Source organism: Cupressus sempervirens, chromosome 6 (assembly GCF_028749045.1).
Source record: "Cupressus sempervirens isolate cs-2001-9-10 chromosome 6, ASM2874904v1, whole genome shotgun sequence".
NCBI lineage: Eukaryota > Viridiplantae > Streptophyta > Pinopsida > Cupressales > Cupressaceae > Cupressus > Cupressus sempervirens.
This window is the reverse complement of record NC_143123.1, coordinates 69,244,121-69,250,120: the sequence shown is the minus strand read 5'-3', so window position 1 is coordinate 69,250,120 and position 6,000 is coordinate 69,244,121.

Genomic DNA, 6,000 nt, shown 5'->3' with positions numbered 1-6,000 from the left:
TTTCTAATGACTATTAAGTAAACCTTAGTCCAAAGGATTTTAGACTAACTAATACAATTGCTAGAGAGTAACAATAGGGCTTTTGATATGATACAACTTACAACTTATCTTGAAAATTTCAAATCTCAATTCTGTTCTCAATTTTTCTTGGCATTCAATCTCTACAGCTCTAAAAACTTGTTCACTCTTCAATATTTTGCCTCCTTAATCCTTCTTGCTTGTTGTGTCAATGCAGTCACTCCTGTGGTCACTTGATGAAGCAGAGTTTTTGTACTTTGTTCTTCCTTGGTCTTTTCTGACCTTCTCAATGTCTTCTCCTTGACACCACACACTCCAACTCTTTTGCTTCATGACCAGACATTCCTTAAGTAGGAAATTATAATACTTTTCTCGCTCTATTTTCCATCATCCAAATTAGGGTTTCGATGCATCAGGTAGGATACAATGTACTTGTCCCTTATCTTGTTTCTTCTAGAAGCTTCTCCTAGAATCCATTTGAAATCACCAAAAATGGTTAACCTCAAGTTTTGTACCACCAGCTCATCATCCTTATCTTCCACCTGGTTCACAAAATTCAAGATAACAAACTTATTGGCTCTGATTTCATGAATCATTGACTTTTCAAATAATGTAGCAACTTGACATTATTAACCTTTTAATGCTTGACACATACTGTGTTTCTCGACATCTATTGTGTTTTCACTCGGCATCAACTACAATTCATTGATGCTCAACACCTATTACATTTTTCTCAGTACTAACTATGTTACTTGACACACACTAGAATTTTCTTTTACTTGACATGAATTGATATTTTTCTTGGCATGAACTAACTTTGCTCAACACCCACTATTAATTTTGGTCAAGCTTTGTAGACATTCTGATTATCACCTATTCTTCTAATGTTTCTAAGTGTAGATAACCTTTGTATCTTCAAGTATATTATCAATACATTATTTCACCATTGTCTTAACTGATCTTTGTACTTCATTACATAATCATAACTCAACCTTTCATCTAGGTGCTATTGTTGCATCTTATTGATTAAATTCTCATCATTAATCAACTAAGTGATAGTACTTGGATCTTATAAGATTTTTTTTTTCCAGAAAATAGAAGGTTTGACATCAGTGACAAAACAATGATTGAAACACTCTGCTTCAACAATCTCCCTTTCTCAACAATGATCTTTTCAATTAGATTTCAACAAAGATGATCTACTAATATAAATAATCCTTGTTAGAGGATGGATCTTGATAGGAGTCAATAACAACATTCATTACATATCAGTCCCTAATAGGAGACTTTGAATCTCTGTTAGAAGATTCCAACCCTTTAGGAGTAATTGTAAGCTAAAAGTGCTATTGTAATTTGTCATTCTTATCCAGACAAGTCACGAGTATAGTAGTCTCCTCATCTGATTCATCCTTTATTGCAACATATGCCCCTTCATCATCATTTTCATCAGCAATGTAGCATGACTTCTTGCCTTTATCTTTGTAGTCTCTTCCATCATCTTCTCTTCTATTTTTGTGCTTGTTTCCTTCTTTGAAGTTCTTCTTCTACGTACATCTTGATGCAATATGACCAACTTAATTGCAATTAAAACAAATGATAGGTAGCTTACCTTTGAATTTACCTTTTCCTTTGTGAAATATTTTGGCTAGCAATGCTTCCAATTGTTCAATGTCTTCCTCATTTGTACTGCTATTACTGGATGCATACTTTATCTTTCTTTTCTTCTTCTTTGGCTTTACCTCCTCAGAATCCTTTAGTAACAATTTGTCTTTGAAATTTGATTCAATACTCCATGTTCTATAGTTGTCAAAATTAGATAACTCAAATGTAGTGAGTCTCCCCATTATACCTTCAAGGGTTAGATCATTTCCTAGTATACATATTAACTCTTGGATTGCAGACACTCTAATGGCATACATAGGCACCAATGTTCTCAAGACTTTACTTATCATAGTATCATCATCTATTTTACCAGTTGCACCTTTTATTGCACTAATAACTTCTTTTATTCTAGCAACATATTAAGCAATGTTTTCACCTTCTTCCATTCTCATGTCATCAAACTTACGTCATATACTTTCTGACTTGGCTCTTTGAATAATTTTATCTCCTCCATAGACAGTGGTTAGGGCATCCCACATTTGCTTTGCATTTTTAAGTTTCTTGATGTCATCAAACTTAGCATAGCTTAGGGCAGAGGCAATCTCCAACATTGCTTGATTGTGTTCTTTCTAAAGCACTGTCAACTTACAATATTCCAATTACATTGTCCTCAATGACTCTTCTCATCATAGATACTCCCTTATATAGGAAGCATTGATCCATTCAGTCCAGTCAAACAATAGTTCTCTATACCATTAGATTGATGTAATCTCTACATCATCTACTATGAAGTAGGCAGGGGCATGACCCCAAGCATACCTCTTAAGTACTCAAATGTGTCTTTAGGTAAAGGCTTCGTAAATATATCTACAATTTAATATTTAGTACTCACATATTCCAATTAATCTCTTTGTCTTTAGGTAAAGGCTTCATAAATATATCTACAATTTGATATGTAGTACTGCATTTTTAAGTTCCTTGATGTCATCAAACTCAATATAGCTTAGGGAAGAGGCAATCTCCAACAACTCCAACATCTCCAAGATATATGTTGCTAGAATAATATTAAGTTGTTAGTGCAATAAAAGGTGCAACTAGTAAAATAGATGATGATACTATGATAAGTAAAGTCTTGAGAACATTGTTGCCTGTGTATGCCATTAGAGTGTCTGCAATCCAAGAGTTAAGATGTATACTAGGAAATGATCTAACCCTTGAAGGTATAGTGGGGAGACTCACTGCATTTGAGTTATCTAATTTTTACAACTACAGACCAGATAGTATTGAATCAACTTTCAAAGCCAAATTATTACGAAAGGATTTTGAGGAGGTAAAGCCAAAGAAGAAGAAAAGAATGATAAAATATGCATCCAATGACAACAGTAAAGATGAGGAAGACATTGAACAATTGAAAACATTGTTGGCCAAAAGATTTCACAAAGGAAAAGGTAAATTCAAAGGTAAGCTACCTATCAATTGTTTTAATTGCAATGGAGTTGGTCATATTGCAGCAAGATGTATGCATAAGAAGAACTTCAAAGAAGGGAACAAGCACAAAAATAGAAGAGAAGATGATGGAAGAGACTAAAAAGATAAAGGTAAAAAGTCATGCTACATTGCTGATGAAAATAGCTCTAGTGAAAATGATGATGAAGTGTTATATGTTGCAATCAAGGATGGATAAGATGAGGAGGAGACTACTACACTCATGACTTGTGTGAACAAGAATGACAAATTACAATAGCATTGTCAACTTACAATTCCAATTACATCTCACAAACAAGGAAACCATCTTTATTAAGGAGAAAAGTCACAATTACAATAGCACTATCAGATTACAATATATATAAAACTTCACACGCATGATATTAGGTCTTGTACACTCACTGACATCACCATTAGCCTATCCTCTATCACTGGTTGATCGTGCATCACTAGATTATATCTCTTGTAGAACATATAATAGGATCATTAGAAACTATTTTCCATGCGCTCTAGCTCTGCATTGCTCTCTAAAAATCAATTATAGATTTCATATATCTTCGACTTAGACTTTGTGCATTCAACATCATAATCAAGACATAAGGTACATTATGTCCTTAAATGCACTTCATTTGTACATCAAAACTCTATCCGTATAGGTATGATCTCTATCTTCTACTCTACTAGTCTTTACAAACTTACTGCTATGTTGACATCAATGACAAACATAGTCATGAATTCAACATGTCAATACTTTCCAATGCTTAGGATACTCCCCCAAAGGAATGCCATCAACATTCTTGCTAACAATATCCCCCTTTGGCATTGATGACAACATAGATGAAAAATATCTAGGTTCCAAGAATACTAAATAATACTCTATTGCTACTGCTCTTGAACCCATCTTTTCAAATCCTCTTCATCAATCAAATCTAAAAATCCTCTGGAAAACTTCTTGATCTATGTCTTCATGTTTTATATCTCCCCCATATAGATATTCCTTCTCTTTACATGAATCTTTCTAAATCTTTGTAAAAACTATCTCTCCCCCATACTTAGGAGATGTTTTTCATGCATTCTCTACCCCATTGATATCAATGACAAAGGCTTTATTATGTCAATTTACTACTTTAAGTCTTTAACCAGCTCAAGTTTCTGAAAACACTATTCAATACTGAATACCAAGAGTCCTCAATGACTCTTCTCATCACAGATACTCCCCCATACAGGAAGCATCAACATTCAGTCTAGTTAAATATTAGTGCTTTGTACCATTAGACTAGTGTGATCTCTACATCATCTACTATGAAGTAGGTAGGGGCATGACCCCAAGCATACCCCTCAAGTAGTCAAATGTGTCTTTAGGTAAAGGCTTCGTAAATATATCTACAATTTGATATTTTGTACTCACATATTCCAATTAATCTTGTTTTCTGCTACCTTCTCTCTTAAAACATGATACTTAATAGGTATATTCTTAGTCTTAGAAAGAAATACATGATTCTTAGACATACTCACTGTACTTGTGTTATCATGATATATGATAAAAGGATCTAAAAATTCTATCCTAATGTCTTTTAGCATCTACTTCATCCACATCACTTGGTTATAATTATTTGGTGCTGCCACATACTATGCCTCAGCTATACTTCACAACATACAATCTTGTTGCTTGCTTAGCCAACAAATAAATCTTCCTCCAAGAAAGAATGCTCCACCACTAGTGCTCTTATTATCATCCATACTACCTACCCAATCCATGTTAGTATATGCACATAGAGTGAAATCAATCAATCTTTCATACCATATTCTATAATCATATGTCCCCTTCAAATACCTAAATATACTCTTTACTACTGCATAATGATAATCCTTAGGATGAGCTTGAAATCTAGCTACAATCCCAACAACATTTTCTATATCCAATCTTGTGTGAGTTAGATATTTCAAACCTCCAATCATAGATTTATACTTCTTCTTCTCAACTATAGGTGTTTCATCTTTGCTTGATAACTTGTGACCAGCTATCATTGGTATACCAATAGGCTTACAAATTTCCAAGTGGAATCTCTTCAACAAGTCTTTCAAATACTTAGCTTGTGAGATAAAAATGCCATCACTGTTTTGCACAATCTACAAACCTAGAAAAAATTTCATTTCTCCTATCATGCTCATCTCAAACTCATTCTTCATTTCTTCAGCAAACTTATCACTTGATTCATCATTACCTCCAAATATTATTTCATCAAAAAATATTAATATTAACAACAAACCATTCTCTATTTCTTTCAAATACAAGTTACTATTTGTGATACCTTTAGAAAATCCAATTTTTTCCAAATAGATGTCCAACCTTGCATACCAGGTTCTAGGTGCTTTCTTTAGACCATATAGAGCTTTCTTTAGTCTACATACCATATCTTTTTCTTTTGTTAGAGGGAAACCTTTAGGCTTCTCAATGTATACCTCATCTTCAAGTTCTCCATTCAGGAAGGCTCATTTTACATCCATTTGATACACTTTGAAATACCAAGAAAATTCTTACTACTGCTATTTTAGCTATAGGAGCATAAGTCTCCTCATAGTCTATTTTTTCTTGCTATGAATATCCTTTGCACACAAGTCTAGCCTTGTTCCTTACAAATTTTCCTTGCTCATTCATCTTGTTTCTGAATACCCATTTGGTTCCAATAAAATTCATGTCTTTAGGTCTTGGAACTAATTCCCATGTTTCCTTCTTCATAATCTAATATAATTATTCCTTCATTACTTGATTCCAATGATCATCTTCACAGTCGTCATCTATACTCTTAGGTTCAACTTGAGAAATCAAACATATCTCTTCATTAACTTTATTTCTTGTCATCGCTCCTTTGTCTTTGCTTCCAATTATCTACT